This window comes from Chiloscyllium plagiosum, unplaced genomic scaffold (genome assembly GCF_037043375.1).
Source record: "Chiloscyllium plagiosum isolate Xiang-an unplaced genomic scaffold, Cpla_swu_hap1 HiC_scaffold_27, whole genome shotgun sequence".
NCBI classification, from domain to species: Eukaryota; Metazoa; Chordata; class Chondrichthyes; order Orectolobiformes; family Hemiscylliidae; genus Chiloscyllium; species Chiloscyllium plagiosum.
Genome location: NW_028270165.1, coordinates 84,378,064 through 84,395,749, shown reverse-complemented (window position 1 = coordinate 84,395,749; position 17,686 = coordinate 84,378,064). Strand labels below are relative to the sequence as shown.

The 17,686-nt window shown below is 46.0% G+C and overlaps 1 protein-coding gene and 2 non-coding genes across 3 annotated transcripts in view; all 3 read left to right on the top strand.

Moving 5' to 3' along the window:
* Positions 1–17,686, top strand: part of LOC148144783 (uncharacterized) — a 93,311-nt gene that overhangs the window by 23,504 nt on the left and 52,121 nt on the right. The window lies entirely within an intron of this gene.
* trnae-uuc (transfer RNA glutamic acid (anticodon UUC)) lies at positions 7,688–7,759 on the top strand. The gene has a single exon. It is a non-coding gene; the product is annotated as a tRNA-Glu (tRNA).
* Positions 15,261–15,334, top strand: trnan-guu (transfer RNA asparagine (anticodon GUU)). Its single transcript has one exon. It is a non-coding gene; the product is annotated as a tRNA-Asn (tRNA).

Genomic DNA, 17,686 nt, shown 5'->3' with positions numbered 1-17,686 from the left:
GTGTGCTGGGCACATAACCCAGAGGTCGATGGGTAAAATCCATGTGATGCTATTGCCCAATATCTCCGTAAGCTGCTTTCATTTACAATGGTGCTCTGTTCTGTATGTTGCCTTTGCATCTGCTTCCCAAAGCTTCTTCAGTGGAGGAGTGGCAGCTGGAGCCCAGGAGTTCAACGACCCGCCGGAGCTTGAGGAAGGTCCAAGCTCCAAGAAGCGGGGGGTCAGGCTGGAGGCTGGATTTGCTCAAGGCTTGTATTTTTAACTCATTTAAATGGTACCTCCTGTATGGGGCTATGGTTTACATTAAAACCGGAGGATCATATCAGAGTGTTTATATTTAGCAGCAGTAGTTGGTAAAATACACTCCCTGGAGGACCACCCTCTATGATGCTGCATTTCTTGCTTTATGCCCTTCCCCCATTTCTTATCTCCCAGCTTGCTTTTATGTTTTTTTGGTAAAATTTAATTTCATATTAATCAGACTGGGTATTGACTGTGTGCTATTAATTTGCTTCTTCGAATATTGAAAGTCAAAATTAATGGTGTAATTTCATTTCTGATGTCAGAGTTTGACATTGAATGTGCAGATGTGAATACCAGTAAGTTGTGAAAATACATCAAGAACTTGTGGTTTTTAACAAAAAGAGCAGTTCACTGATATTCATGGCATTGTCTTATTTGGGAGTGATGATTCAAATCTGACCAACAAACCGTTTCATGCAGTCACCCAATTTAGTTAAAATTTTCATTAAGTTAATTAAAGAAAAGAACTCTGGCAGGCTAAGATTTATGCAATCTATTTATAAGATTATGTCCATTGCTTGCAATATGGTCTCATCCACATTGGGGAAACTGGACGCCAACTCGCGGAACGTTTCAGGGAACAGCTCTGGGACACTAAAACTAAACGACCGACGCCCTGTGGCTGAACGCTTTAACTCGCTCTCCCATTCCGCCAAGGACATGCAAGTCCTGGGCTGCCTCCACTGCCAAACTCTTGCTACCCGACGCTTGTAAGAAAAACACCTCACCTTCTGACTTGGGACCCTCCAACCACATGGTATCAATGTAGATTTCATCAGTTTCCTCATTTCCTCTCCCCCACCTTGTCCCAGATCCAACCTTCCAATTCGACACCAACCTCTTGACCTGTCATACCTGTCCACCTTGCTTCTCACCTATTTGCTCCACCCTCATCTCTGACCTATTACCATCAATCCCTACCTCCATCTACCTATTGCATTCCCAGCTGCCATTCATCCAGCCCCACTTCCTTCCCATTTACCTCACAGCCCCCTTGGGCCACCCTTTATTCCTGATGAAGAGCTTATGCTCTAAACCAAGACTGTTATGAAACAACATTCTCAACAAATAGGAAATAGCTCCCAAGTCAGATTTCATTCCCTCTTCTGTTTCCCAGTTCTTTCAGAAATAAGAGATATCTTTTTCTTCCACTAGAAAGTGATCTTCCACTTTGCGCTGTCTGAAGTGTTATGCCACATTATTACTTCAGCCACCTTTTAAGAATCGTTTCAACCTGTTTTTCTAACAATTGTGGAGGTGACCAAAAGCAAACATTTCACTCCTCCTCAATGCCCCATTTCTCCTCCTATGAGCCACTTTGTCATGTTGTCTATGTTACAAGCAGCCGAGTGCACTTGGTTTCTGAATTGAAATTTGGCCATTGAAGTGATCAGAATTAATATATATCGATGGATAGCTGTGTCTGCACTAACTGTAATTATCCACCAATACGATGTCGTTTGTTCCACCAAAACTGGAAACAACGATTTGTGATTATATTGCAGTCGGATGTAGAAAATCATCCCAGCGATCTTCACGTTATTATAGTTTACTGTGGCCATACAGCATTGCGAGGCAGTTTGATGTGACTAAAACTTGGATGGAAAGAATGTAGATTGATCAGAAGTCAAAATGGCAGTGTCTCTGGCCACAATCGATCTGTCTGGCTTGATTATATGAGTGGCGGCTGTTCAAGAGCAACTTCCACTCCATCACTTCAACCAGCAAGAGGAGATAAGTGTGAACACAACATTCCAACTGTGACATATACGCATTGCTTCGATGTTATTGATCAAAATCCTGGAACTCGCTCCTGAACCTTTATTATAGACCACATCATATTTGTGAAGCAATTTAAGAGGCAGCTCACCACCACTCTTTCAAGGACGGTTTGGGAAGACTTGCTGGCAGAGCCAATGATATGCACATGATATTGGAAACAGTCTAATCGTATGGATAGATGATTGGCTAACCAATGATACAGGAGGGATAAGGGGCATGCTCAGGATCGCAACTTACAACTAGCAACGTTCCACAGGGATCAGTGCTGGGGCACAAAATTATTTACTACATGTATATGAATTACTTGGATAAGTAAAGTGAATGTACTATTGCCAAGACTGCAGTAGAGACAGTTGATTAGAATGCAGGTGGTAAGGATGACATGAACTCTTCATCCAAGTTCAGTGAGTCATCGGGAAGGCAAAAGGGAGATTGGCCTTTAAATGGAATATAAAAGTAGGGAGGTTATAGTGAACCTCCGCCTGGAGGTTTTGATTGAAAGTGCAGTGAAGATTCAACCAGCTGACATTGGATCTGAATCACATGTAGATCAGACCAGGTTTGGACAGCAGGAAACCAGATAAGTTTTTACAACAAACCACAACGATTTCATCATTTGACTCTTAATTCCAGATTTATATTGAATTCAATTCCACCATCTGCTGTGCCAGGTTCTGAACCCAAGTCCCGTGAACATTACCTGGGTGAATGGTCTGGTGACAATAAAGTGGCCATCGCCTCCCCTGAACACATTGGCATATTGTGTTCAGAGGTAACAAAGGAGCAAGATGTTTCAGCAGCTGCTAAGTTGTTGATATTACACAAGGGAACATCAACACTCTCAGTAATGGCACATACTGAAGCCAGGGCCCTTTATCAGAGGTAAGGGCTCGGGATCCACAAGAAATAGGAACAGCAATACGCCATTCAGCCTCTTGAGCCTGCTCCTCCATTCAGTAGGATCGTGGCTGATCTGGCATTCCCCACATCCACTTTCCTGCCCTTTTCCTGTAACTGTTCATCCCCCGACTGATCACGAATCTATCGATCCTAGTTTAAATGTGTCAAGAAGGATGTCAACAGAGTTACTGGGGTTGGGGGAGGGGCGGGGGGTGCTCAGGTCGAACTTGGGGTCTAAAACAATGGCTTCACACTTCACAATATTTAACTAAGGGAATGTTTATGGTTATCCAATGCTGGAAATTGGGCAGGCATTCAGATGAAATTATTGGTAAATTATGAATGACAGAGGAGTCGGGAGAGAAGTGGTGTTCAGGCACAGTTGGATATCATCAGTATAGATGCCAACACCAGCAGCTACGGTTAAATAAATAAGAACGGAAGACACTGAAAGCAGACCCTCCCAGAGGATACAGCGATATTAGAGAGGGTCAATACTGTCATTAACTCTGATCAAGGCTGTCCGCAGGTCGACGAGGGAATGTTCATCCCTGTCACCGTTACAAAGGATGTCAAATATGACCTTGCTAAGAACTGTTTCAGGGGTAGAAACCAGACTCGAGAGCTTTCAACACAGAATTCTGGAAAAGCTGGGAATGGCTTATTCAACAATGTTGCATCCAAACCAACACTTCCATTGGTGCGATAATTATAGAAGTGTTTTGGTTTTTATTTAGATGATTCTCAGCAATACTGAGTCAGAAGCAACAAAATTAACACAAGAAATATTGCAATTGCTACAATATGCCTGCTCCCAATAGGAGGCCACCTGGTGTTCACTTAACTGTCTGCAAGGCGCAATATTGGAAAGGAATTATCCAGTTCATAGCTATAAGAGGGGAGACACAGACTGCTTGATACAAAGGGCGGGAGTCGGCCACTCGGCCCTACGAGCCTGCTGCAACATTCAATAAGATCATGGCTGATCTGAATACAACCTCAGCTCTACATTCCTCCACATCCCCGACAATCTGTCACCCACTTGGTTAGCAAGAACCTGTCTACCTCTGCCTTAAAGACTTTGAATTCACTGCCTTTTGAGGAAGACACATAACCATCAGAAAGAAAAAAAATCATCCTCATTTTTGTCTTCTACTTTTAAAATATGACCCTCTATTTTCAGATATGAAGATAGGGATACAAGCTGCATTCAAATAATACCTGTGGTACAGTAAACTATCTCAAAGTGCTTCACGTGAACATAATGAGAATTCCTCATCCTGCTCCTGTGTATTATGGTCTTAAAGCGGAGCAGTAGTCTTAAGAGGTTCTCACAAATTATTTCAGAATCCTGAAGAGGAGTTGTTGGATTGGAAACCTTAACTCTGCTTTTTCTCCACATATGCTTCCAGTCCTGCTGAGTTTTTCCAGTGTTGTCAGTTTTTGTTTCAGTTTTCCAGCATCCACAGTTCTTTGTCTTCTTTATCACAGTCATTTCTTGCCTTTCCCAAGTGTCTGGAACTTCATCTCCCTGATCTACAAACTGTTCAGTTACCCTAGAAATGACCACTACCTCCTTATCAGAGTAGATCCCTTTGTTGCAAAATGATTGTTCAATTCTGTGACCAAAATAATTGCATTCGTAATTACTTACAACAGGGACTCTCAATATCTCAGGCAAGAACACAGCCAGATTTTTTCAGACAGTACATTTATGTGATTTGATACAAATCCCTATTCCCTACTTTACCAGCGTGCTGCTGGGAATGGAGGGTTTGAGTTAAGAAGAAGCTGGGACATTTTTCCAACGAAGCCTAGCAGGTTAACAGATAACTTTATAGAGATTTTTAAAATCAGGAGGGGGACAACATAAGGTGTCATTTCCTGGAGGCTCAGAATATTTTATTGCTCCAGAAGGTGTAAAAGGGGGTCAAAGATTCAGCAGAAATCGAGTAGAGCTGAGAACAGACAACATTTTCCTCTGTGGGAACAGGGGGACCAGAGGACAGAGAAATCAGGACCTGAAATCGAGCTGACACCAGACTACCATGTTATCAGTGCTTTGACAATGGAACTTCTGTGCGGGGCAGGTTGAATTATGAATTGAATAGTAACTTCCTCAAGGAGACTGTGCAAGAAGCCCCGGGCTTGTCTCTGTGGCGCAACTGGTCAGCGCGTTCGGCTGTTAAGCGGGAGGTTGTTGGTTCGAGACCACCCCGAGGCGGCGCGTTTGTTGTTCACGCTCCAACCGCATTCTTGGCTGCAAAGATGCGCGTTTTTAATGGTGTCAGGAAAATGTTTCCCAAACGGAAATCTTTTCCACTGAGGAAGCACAAAGGGGTTTCTGAATTGATTGAATTTCTAACGTAAAGGAATGCGGATGCTGACAGTCCGAGACAGAAAGCGAAACTGCTGGAGCAACTCAGTAGTTTTGGATGTTCCTGGATGAGGAAAAAAAAGTTCTGAAATGTTGTCTCTGATTCTCTTTCTACAGATGCTGCCTGACCTGCTGAGTTGCTCCTGCAATTTCTGGTTTTGTTTTTAACTGAACGTCCATTTCATCTTTCGGGATGAAACACCCAGACCCGCCATTTGCAGATATTTAACCCTTTCGAAACCTGTGCAGTGATTGGATTCAAACAAACTCTGCAATGATTCACTCTTTCTCAGCTCCACAGGCAGAGAGACCTGGGAAATGAAGCTGTCAGTGTGGTTCTGTATTGATGGGCCGAGAGATGAATGCGATAGACATGAAATCCATTGCGGGTTCCCCACGCAGGTGTGAACCCTGCCGACTACAGTTGAGAACTGTCGACAAAAAGAAAGGGAGATTGCTCCACGTTTTTTTTTAAGATGCAAATCAGTGGAGGGGTTGAAATATTTCAATCACATTGGGAGTGGTCGGGAATCTGCAGCCCACTGCCTGTCAGGGTGGAACAAGCAGATACCCGCAGAGCTGCTTTTGAGGATATGAGCCAAGTGTTTGGAAATGAGACGAGAACAGTGAGGGGCGTGAAGTCGTGGTCGAAATGAGGCAGGAACCTGAGGACAAAGGTGTTTTATTTGCCAGTGAAAGATACTGCTTCACAAATTTGGTACAATGGAAGGGAAGCAGTGACGGTGATTATCTTTGGCTGTTCACCTTGTGAATGTTCACATTGCTGCGCATGTCCGTGTAAACGTCAGAACTCTGCAGCATCGCGGCGTCAGGTCCGCACAGTGCCAGGGGCGCAATGGATGACGCATGTGACTCCACCTACATGTTTGAAATGCAGCTCACAGCTTCTTCACACACCCCAATTAATCTTTCTCATTGTCCTGAAGCCGGCATACGGTTTGAATTCCTGATCTGCAGGAACGAGACTCTTTTCACTGTCTCGCGTCAGTAAGTGTCCCTGAGAACATCAGAGTCACGTCACAGCGCTGTCAGAGGAGGGGAAGCTGAAAGAGCCCCACACGCTGCTCACGGGCACATTTCACTTTCCCCAACTCACCGCCCCAACCACTGCGGCTTCTGGGAGTGGAAAGGGAACAAACACCAAAACCCAGTCTCAGCTTTGTAAATCTTCAGGAAATAAGAAAACTGATTATCCCTTCCGGTCTTCCATCCTGGCCTGACAGCGTTGATTTTAAATGGCTGTCCAGTTAGTGCCGATTCGTTTTGGCTGAAAAAAATCTTCCTTATCTCATCCCAGCATTTCTTGCCACAGAGAACTGTGCGGCAGAGTTCATGTATATATTTCCTTGTATGGTATTTTGTAAATAACATTCGTTCGCGGGTTGTTTGTATAGGGTATTTAAGGTTCACTAGCCGTTGTTTAATGCTGAGAGGGTTGAGTTGTCTGGAAATCATTTCACAGATGTCTTTAATGTAAAGTAATGTGGCTAGGGTTTCTGCAGACGTTGTGTCTGCTAGTGTCAGTTTGTTGATGTGAAATCGTCACACTGGGTTTATTGGGTAGGCAAAAGTGGGGACTGCAGATGCTGGAAACCAGAGTTTAGATCAGAGTGGTACTGGAAAGGCACAGCAGGTCAGACAGCTTCCGAGAAGCAGGAAAATCGACATTTCGGGCTTAAGCCCTTCATCAGGAATAGAGGCAGGACGCTTCCAGGGATGGCGAGATAAATTGGGGGGTGCTGGGCCGAAGGTAGCAAAGAGTACAATAGGTGAATGGGGGTGGGGATGGAGGTGACAGGTCAGAGAGGAGGGTGGAGCGAACAGTTGAGAAGGGAGATTGGCAGGTAGGACAGGTCATGAGGACAGCGCTGAGCTGGAAGGTTGGAACTGAGGTAAGGTGGGGGGAGGGGAAATGAGGAAACTGGTGAAGTCCACATTGATGTCCTGGGGTTGAATTTATCCGAGGCGAAAGGTGGGCGTGCTTCCTTCAGGCATCGGGTGGGGAGTGAGCGGCGATGGAGGAGGCCCAGGACCTACATGTTCTCGGCAGAGTGGGAGGGGGGTTGAAATGTTGGGCCAGAGGGTGATGGGGTTGATTGCTGCGGGTGTCGTGGAGATGTTCCCTCAAGCGCTGTGACTTGACACTGCGAGGAGTCTCCAGTCTCCCCAATGTAGAGGAGACCGCATCGGGAGCAATGGATACAAGCAATGACATTGGTGGAAGCCTTCTCACGATCGTGGCCCAGGTTCGATTTCCGGGCAGGGAAGCAATTTACATTAGAGCTGTGAGGTGGTACTGCTGTTTCCCTGGTGGTCTAGTGGTTAGGATTCGGCGCTTTCACCGCTGCGGCCCGGGTTCGATTCCCGGTCAGGGAAGTGTTTCTCTGTGAATCGTTTGCCTACCCATTCTCCTTAAATGTGCTGTACAGTTCCTTATTGGCCTTCGTCGTTACTGGCTACTGCAGTGTGTCGTGCCTCGTTGAAATAGTGTCCTGATTCAGCTTGTTTGTATGTGTAGGGATCATTGCTTCTGTAGCTAAGTTCTTGATTCGTGTGTGTTGTTTTCCTGTCGACGCTGTTTTGAATTTACCATTGACTGCTCGCTCTACTGTGACATCTAGGAATGGCACTTTGTTGTTGTTCTCCTCTTTTGTGAATTTTATGCCAGTAAGGATATTGTTGATGGTGTTGTAGGTTTCCTCTAATTTACTTCATTTTTTGATGACAAAAGTGTCATCACTGTGGCGGACACAAAGTTTGGTTTGGATCGTTGGAAGGGCTGTTGGTTTGAGACTGCATTATTGCTTCTGCTAGGAATCCTGATACATGTGGTTTCATGGGTGTTTCGTTGATTTGTTTGAGGCTTGTTACTGAATATTAAGTGGGTGGTTAAGGCACAGTTCCACGAGCTGGATAGTGCTATCTTTGCTGATGAAGTTGGTGCTGTATTTGTGTCTTTGGTTCTTCGAGTAGTGTCTCCAGTTTTCTTTGGCCACGTTGATGTTAATGGATGTGAACAGGGCTGTTATGTCAAAGGACATCATTATTCCATCCTCTTCTAACTTAGTGTCTTTGGTGTTCAGGAATTCTTGGATGGAATAAATGGAGTGGCGTGAATCTTCGACTTGGTGTTCTAGTCTTCAGTGGAGGCCTTTGACTAGTCTGTATATTGGTGTTCCAAGTAGTGAGACTATGGCCTGAGGGGGGCTCCTGGTTTGAAGAGGAGGAGAACAACAACAAAGTGCCATTGTTAGATGTCACAAGAGAGCGAACACTCAACAGTGAACTTTAAACTAGCGTCTACAGAAAAACAACACACGCAAACCAAGTGCTTAACCACAGAAGCAATCATCCCAACACCCACAAACGAAGCTGCATCAGGACATTATTTCAATGAGCCACTACACACTGCATATAGAGGATTATAAAATCATGAGGGATACGGATGAGGTGAACAGCAGGTGTCCTTTCCCTCAGCTGGGGTTTTCAGGATCAGGGAGCAAATATTTTGAGGTGAGTAGAGAAAGATTTTATAAAGACAGGACAAGGATCGTTTTTTAAGAGAGTGGACTGAGTGCAGAATGAATGTCCAGAAGAAGTCATAGAGTCATAGAGATGTACAGCACAGAAACAGACTGTTTGGTCCAACTTGTCCATGCCGACCAACTATCCCAAAACAATCTAGTCCCACCTGACAGCGCACGGCCCCATATCCCTCCAAACCCTTCCTATTCATACACCTAACCAAATGCCTTTTAAATGTTGCAATCGTACTAGACTTCACCACTTCCTCTGGCAGTTCATTCAATAAACGTACAATCCTCTGCGTGAAAACGTTGCCCCTTAGATCTCTTTTGTATCTTTCCCCTCTAATGCTAAACCCATGCCCTCTCGTACTGGACTCCCCCACCCCAGGGAAAAAGACTTTGTCTATTTATCCTATCCATACCCCTCATGATTTTATACACGCAGAGTTACAACGTTTGGATAAGTACATGAATATGAAAGGTTCGAAGGTTTATGGGCAAACACTGGTAGGTGGGACGAGTTTAGTTTGAGAACATACTCAGCATGGACGAGTTGGATGAAGGGTCTGTTCAGTGCTGTCATACTCTGTGACTGACCTGTACTGGTCTTAAAACCATTTTCTTACCTCCCCCCATAACAATCCACTTCTTTGTTGTTCAAAACTCAGATGAATTTAGCCTTGAATATGTTCAATGACCCCACTTCTGAACTGAATTCCACTTCGTAATATACCACTTGCCTCACTCATTGCCTGCTGCATCTGCCCGACAACTGGCATTGACTGGAATGGAGGGACTCTGACACCCCTTTATACATCCACACATCATTCCTGATGAAGGGCTTGTGCCCGAAACGTTCACTGTCCTGCTCCTCAGATGCTGCCTGACCTGTTCTGCTTTTCCAGTGCCAGATTTTTCGACTTTCACCTCTAGTCCTCACTTTCTCCACATTCCAATATATCACCATTTAAACAATGCACTGCTTTTTTTTTTAAACAGCCAAGGCTATAACTGCACATTGCGGCACTGCACTTGCCATGTGTTTGCCAATTGAGATACAGACCTGGACCAACTTCGGGAAGAGGCAAAACACTGAGTTCTGAACAAAAACGGTAGCACACTCAAAACGTCGGCTCTGTGTACCTTTCCACGGATGCAGCTCGACCCGTTGGCTTTCTGCAGTATTCGCCGTGTTTGAACTGATAGAAGACAATGGTAATTCTGGGTGGGAAGGTTAAATTATTAATTGAATAGTAGCTTCCTCAACGAGACTGTGCGGGCGCTGGGCGGACCTGTCTCTGTGGCGCAATTGGTCAGCGCGTTCGGCTGTTAACCGGAAGGTTGGTGGTTCGAGACCACTCGGAGACGGGGCGTTTGCTGTTCACGCTCCTACTGCTTTCTTGGCTGCAAAGATGCGCGTTTTTAATGGTGTCAGGAAAATGTTTCCCAAACGGAAATCTTTTCCACTGAGGAAGCACAAAGGGGTTTCTGAATTGATTGAATTTCTAACGTAAAGGAATGCGGATGCTGACAGTCCGAGACAGAAAGCGAAACTGCTGGAGCAACTCAGTAGTTTTGATGTTCCTGGATGAGGTAAAAAAAGTTCTGAAATGTCTCTGATTCTCTTTCTACAGATGCTGCCTGACCTGCTGAGTTGCTCCTGCAATTTCTGGTTTTGCTTTTAACTGAACGTCCATTTCATCTTTCGGGATGAAGCACCCAGAATCGCCATTTGCAGATATTTAACCCTTTCGAAAACTGTGAAGTGATTGGATTCAAACAAACTCTGCAATGATTTACTCTTTCTCAGCTCCACGGGCAGAGAGACCTGCGAAATGAAGCTGTCAGTATGGTTCTGTATTGGTGGGCAGAGTGGTGAATGCGATGGACATGAAATCCATTGCGGGTTCCCCACGCAGGTGTGAACCCTGCCGACTACAGTTGAGAACTGTCGTCAGAAAGAAAGGGAGATTGTTTCACGGATTTTTAAAGATGCAAATCAGTGGAGGGGTTTAAATATTTCAATCACGTTGGGACTGATCGGGAATCTGCAACCCACTGCCTGTCAGGGTGGAACAAGCAGATATCCCCAGAGCTGCTTTTGAGGATATGAGCCAAGTGTTTGGAAATGAGACTAGAACAGTGAGGGGCGTGAAGTCGTGGTCGAAATGAGGCAGGCACCTGAGGACAAAGGTGTTTTATTTGCCAGTGAAAGATACTGCTTCACAAAGTTGGGTCGATGGAAGGGAAGCAGTGATGGTGATTATCTTTGGCTGTTCACCTTGTGAATGTTCCCATTGCTGTGCATGTCCGTATAACGTCAGAACTCTGCAGCATGGCGGCGTCAGGTCCGCACAGTGCCAGGGGCGCAATGGATGACGCATGTGACTCCACCTACATGTTTGAAATGCAGCTCACAGCTTCTTCACACACCCCAATTAATCTTTCTCATTGTCCTGAAGCCGGCATACGGTTTGAATTCCTGATCTGCAGGAACGAGACTCTTTTCACTGTCTCGCGTCAGTAAGTGTCCCTGAGAACATCAGAGTCACGTCACAGCGCTGTCAGAGGAGGGGAAGCTGAAAGAGCCCCACACGCTGCTCACGGGCACATTTCACTTTCCCCAACTCACCGCCCCAACCACTGCGGCTTCTGGGAGTGGAAAGGGAAGAAACACCAAAACCCAGTCTCAGCTTTGTAAATCTTCAGGAAATAAGAAAACTGATTATCCCTTCCGGTCTTCCATCCTGGCCTGACAGCGTTGATTTTAAATGGCTGTCCAGTTAGTGCCGATTCGTTTTGGCTGAAAAAATCTTCCTTATCTCATCCCAGCATTTCTTGCCACAGAGAACTGTGCGGCAGAGTTCATGTATTTCCTTGTATGGTATTTTGTAAATAACATTCGTTCGCGGGTTGTTTGTATAGGGTATTTAAGGTTCACTAGCCGTTGTTTAATGCTGAGAGGGTTGAGTTATCTGGAAATCATTTCACAGATGTCTTTAATGTAAAGTAATGTGGCTAGGGTTTCTGCAGACGTTGTGTCTGCTAGTGTCAGTTTGTTGATGTGAAATCGTCACACTGGGTTTATTGGGTAGGCAAAAGTGGGGACTGCAGATGCTGGAAACCAGAGTTTAGAGCAGAGTGGTACTGGAAAGGCACAGCAGGTCAGACAGCTTCCGAGGAGCAGGAAAATCGACATTTCGGGCTTAAGCCCTTCATCAGGAATTGAGGCAGGACGCTTCCAGGGATGGCGAGATAAATTGGGGGGTGCTGGGCCGAAGGTAGCAAAGAGTACAATAGGTGAATGGGGGTGGGGATGGAGGTGACAGGTCAGAGAGGAGGGTGGAGCGAACAGTTGAGAAGGGAGATTGGCAGGTAGGACAGGTCATGAGGACAGCGCTGAGCTGGAAGGTTGGAACTGAGGTAAGGTGGGGGGAGGGGAAATGAGGAAACTGGTGAAGTCCACATTGATGTCCTGGGGTTGAATTTATCCGAGGCGAAAGGTGAGCGTGCTTCCTTCAGGCATCGGGTGGGGAGTGAGCGGCGATGGAGGAGGCCCAGGACCTGCATGTTCTCGGCAGAGTGGGAGGGGGGTTGAAATGTTGGGCCAGAGGGTGATGGGGTTGATTGCTGCGGGTGTCGTGGAGATGTTCCCTCAAGCGCTGTGACTTGACACTGCGAGGAGTCTCCAGTCTCCCCAATGTAGAGGAGACCGCATCGGGAGCAATGGATACAAGCAATGACATTGGTGGAAGCCTTCTCACGATCGTGGCCCAGGTTCGATTTCCGGGCAGGGAAGCAATTTACATTAGAGCTGTGAGGTGGCACTGCTGTCTCCCTGGTGGTCTAGTGGTTAGGATTCGGCGCTTTCACCGCTGCGGCCCGGGTTCGATTCCCGGTCATTGAAATGTTTCTCTGTGAATAGTTTGCCTACCCATTCTCCTTAAATGCGCTGTACAGTTCCTTATTGGCCTTCGTCGTTACTGGCTACTGCAGTGTGTCGTGCCTCGTTGAAATAGTGTCCTGATTCCGCTTGGTTTTATGTGTAGGGATCATTGCTTCTGTAGCTAAGTACTTGATTCGTGTGTATTGTTTTCCTGTCGACGCTGTTTTGAATTTACCATTGACTGCTCGCTCTACTGTGACATCTAGGAATGGCACTTTGTTGTTGTTCTCCTCTTTTGTGAATTTTATGCCAGTAAGGATATTGTTGATGGTGTTGTAGGTTTCCTCTAATTTACTTCATTTTTTGATGACAAAAGTGTCATCACTGTGGCGGACACAAAGTTTGGTTTGGATCGTTGGAAGGGCTGTTGGTTTGAGACTGCATTATTGCTTCTGCTAGGAATCCTGATACTTGTGGTTTCATGGGTGTTTCGTTGATTTGTTTGAGGCTTGTTACTGAATATGAAGTGGGTGGTTAAGGCACAGTTCCACGAGCTGGATAGTGCTATCTTTGCTGATGAAGTTGGTGCTGTATTTGTGTCTTTGGTTCTTCGAGTAGTGTCTCCAGTTTTCTTTGGCCACGTTGATGTTAATGGATGTGAACAGGGCTGTTATGTCAAAGGACATCATTATTCCATCCTCTTCTAACTTAGTGTCTTTGGTGTTCAGGAATTCTTGGATGGAATAAATGGAGTGGCGTGAATCTTCGACTTGGTGTTCTAGTCTTCAGTGGAGGCCTTTGACTTGTCTGTATATTGGTATTCCAAGTAGTGAGACTATGGCCTGAGGGGGGCTCCTGGTTTGAAGAGGAGGAGAACAACAACAAAGTGCCATTGTTAGATGTCACAAGAGAGCGAACACTCAACAGTGAACTTCAAACTAGCGTCTACAGAAAAACAACACACGCAAACCAAGTTCTTAACCACAGAAGCAATCATCCCAACACCCACAAACGAAGCTGCATCAGGACATTATTTCAATGAGCCACTACACACTGCATATAGAGGATTATAAAATCATGAGGGATACGGATGAGGTGAACAGCAGGTGTCCTTTCCCTCAGCTGGGGTTTTCAGGATCAGGGAGCAAATATTTTGAGGTGAGTAGAGAAAGATTTTATAAAGACAGGACAAGGATCGTTTTTTAAGAGAGTGGCCTGAGTGCAGAATGAATGTCCAGAAGAAGTCATAGAGTCATAGAGATGTACAGCACAGAAACAGACTGTTTGGTCCAACTTTTCCATGCCGACCAACTATCCCAAAACAATCTAGTCCCACCTGACAGCGCACGGCCCCATATCCCTCCAAACCCTTCCTATTCATACACCTAACCAAATGCCTTTTAAATGTTGCAATCGTACTAGACTTCACCACTTCCTCTGGCAGTTCATTCAATAAACGTACAATCCTCTGCGTGAAAACGTTGCCCCTTAGATCTCTTTTGTATCTTTCCCCTCTAATGCTAAACCCATGCCCTCTCGTACTGGACTCCCCCACCCCAGGGAAAAAGACTTTGTCTATTTATCCTATCCATACCCCTCATGATTTTATACACGCAGAGTTACAACGTTTGGATAAGTACATGAATATGAAAGGTTCGAAGGTTTATGGGCAAACACTGGTAGGTGGGACGAGTTTAGTTTGAGAACATACTCAGCATGGACGAGTTGGATGAAGGGTCTGTTCAGTGCTGTCATACTCTGTGACTGACCTGTACTGGTCTTAAAACCATTTTCTTACCTCCCCCCATAACAATCCACTTCTTTGTTGTTCAAAACTCAGATGAATTTACCCTTGAATATGTTCAATGACCCCACTTCTGAACTGAATTCCTCTTCGTAATATACCACTTGCCTCGCTCATTGCCTGCTGCATCTGCCCGACAACTGGCATTGACTGGAATGGAGGGACTCTGAGACCCCTTTATACATCCACACATCATTCCTGATGAAGGGCTTGTGCCCGAAACGTTCACTGTCCTGCTCCTCAGATGCTGCCTGACCTGTTCTGCTTTTCCAGTGCCACATTTTTCGACTTTCACCTCTAGTCCTCACTTTCTCCACATTCCAATATATCACCATTTAAACAATGCACTGCTTTTTTTTAAACAGCCAAGGCTATAACTTCACATTGCGGCACTGCACTTGCCATGTGTTTGCCAATTGAGATACAGACCTGGACCAACTTCGGGAAGAGGCAAAACACTGAGTTCTGAACAAAAACGGTAGCACACTCAAAACGTCGGCTCTGTTTACCTTTCCACGGATGCAGCTCGACCCGTTGGCTTTCTGCAGTATTCGCCGTGTTTGAACTGATAGAAGACAATGGTAATTCTGGGCGGGAAGGTTAAATTGTTAATTGAATAGTAGCTTCCTCAACGAGACTGTGCGGGCGCTGGGCGGACCTGTCTCTGTGGCGCAATTGGTCAGCGCGTTCGGCTGTTAACCGGAAGGTTGGTGGTTCGAGACCACCCGGAGACGGGGCGTTTGCTGTTCACGCTCCTACTGCTTTCTTGGCTGCAAAGATGCGCGTTTTGAATGGTGTCAGGAAAATGTTTCCCAAACGGAAATCTTTTCCACTGAGGAAGCACAAAGGGGTTTCTGAATTGATTGAATTTCTAACGTAAAGGAATGCGGATGCTGACAGTCCGAGACAGAAAGCGAAACTGCTGGAGCAACTCAGTAGTTTTGGATGTTCCTGGATGAGGTAAAAAAAGTTCTGAAATGTCTCTGATTCTCTTTCTACAGATGCTGCCTGACCTGCTGAGTTGCTCCTGCAATTTCTGGTTTTGCTTTTAACTGAACGTCCATTTCATCTTTCGGGATGAAGCACCCAGAATCGCCATTTGCAGATATTTAACCCTTTCGAAAACTGTGAAGTGATTGGATTCAAACAAACTCTGCAATGATTTACTCTTTCTCAGCTCCACGGGCAGAGAGACCTGCGAAATGAAGCTGTCAGTGTGGTTCTGTATTGGTGGGCAGAGTGGTGAATGCGATGGACATGAAATCCATTGCGGGTTCCCCACGCAGGTGTGAACCCTGCCGACTACAGTTGAGAACTGTCGTCAGAAAGAAAGGGAGATTGTTTCACGGATTTTTAAAGATGCAAATCAGTGGAGGGGTTTAAATATTTCAATCACATTGGGACTGATCGGGAATCTGCAACCCACTGCCTGTCAGGGTGGAACAAGCAGATATCCCCAGAGCTGCTTTTGAGGATATGAGCCAAGTGTTTGGAAATGAGACTAGAACAGTGAGGGGCGTGAAGTCGTGGTCGAAATGAGGCAGGCACCTGAGGACAAAGGTGTTTTATTTGCCAGTGAAAGATACTGCTTCACAAAGTTGGGTCGATGGAAGGGAAGCAGTGATGGTGATTATCTTTGGCTGTTCACCTTGTGAATGTTCCCATTGCTGTGCATGTCCGTATAACGTCAGAACTCTGCAGCATGGCGGCGTCAGGTCCGCACAGTGCCAGGGGCGCAATGGATGACGCATGTGACTCCACCTACATGTTTGAAATGCAGCTCACAGCTTCTTCACACACCCCAATTAATCTTTCTCATTGTCCTGAAGCCGGCATACGGTTTGAATTCCTGATCTGCAGGAACGAGACTCTTTTCACTGTCTCGCGTCAGTAAGTGTCCCTGAGAACATCAGAGTCACGTCACAGCGCTGTCAGAGGAGGGGAAGCTGAAAGAGCCCCACACGCTGCTCACGGGCACATTTCACTTTCCCCAACTCACCGCCCCAACCACTGCGGCTCCTGGGAGTGGAAAGGGAAGAAACGCCAAAACCCAGTCTCAGCTTTGTAAATCTTCAGGAAATAAGAAAACTGATTATCCCTTCCGGTCTTCCATCCTGGCCTGACAGCGTTGATTTTAAATGGCTGTCCAGTTAGTGCCGATTCGTTTTGGCTGAAAAAATCTTCCTTATCTCATCCCAGCATTTCTTGCCACAGAGAACTGTGCGGCAGAGTTCATGTATTTCCTTGTATGGTATTTTGTAAATAACATTCGTTTGCGGGTTGTTTGTATAGGGTATTTAAGGTTCACTAGCCGTTGTTTAATGCTGAGAGGGTTGAGTTATCTGGAAATCATTTCACAGATGTCTTTAATGTAAAGTAATGTGGCTAGGGTTTCTGCAGACGTTGTGTCTGCTAGTGTCAGTTTGTTGATGTGAAATCGTCACACTGGGTTTATTGGGTAGGCAAAAGTGGGGACTGCAGATGCTGGAAACCAGAGTTTAGATCAGAGTGGTACTGGAAAGGCACAGCAGGTCAGACAGCTTCCGAGGAGCAGGAAAATCGACATTTCGGGCTTAAGCCCTTCATCAGGAATAGAGGCAGGACGCTTCCAGGGATGGCGAGATAAATTGGGGGGTGCTGGGCCGAAGGTAGCAAAGAGTACAATAGGTGAATGGGGGTGGGGATGGAGGTGACAGGTCAGAGAGGAGGGTGGAGCGAACAGTTGAGAAGGGAGATTGGCAGGTAGGACAGGTCATGATGACAGCGCTGAGCTGGAAGATTGGAACTGAGGTAAGGTGGGGGGAGGGGAAATGAGGAAACTGGTGAAGTCCACATTGATGTCCTGGGGTTGAATTTATCCGAGGCGAAAGGTGGGCGTGCTTCCTTCAGGCATCGGGTGGGGAGTGAGCGGCGATGGAGGAGGCCCAGGACCTGCATGTTCTCGGCAGAGTGGGAGGGGGGTTGAAATGTTGGGCCGGAGGGTGATGGGGTTGATTGCTGCGGGTGTCGTGGAGATGTTCCCTCAAGCGCTGTGACTTGACACTGCGAGGAGTCTCCAGTCTCCCCAATGTAGAGGAGACCGCATC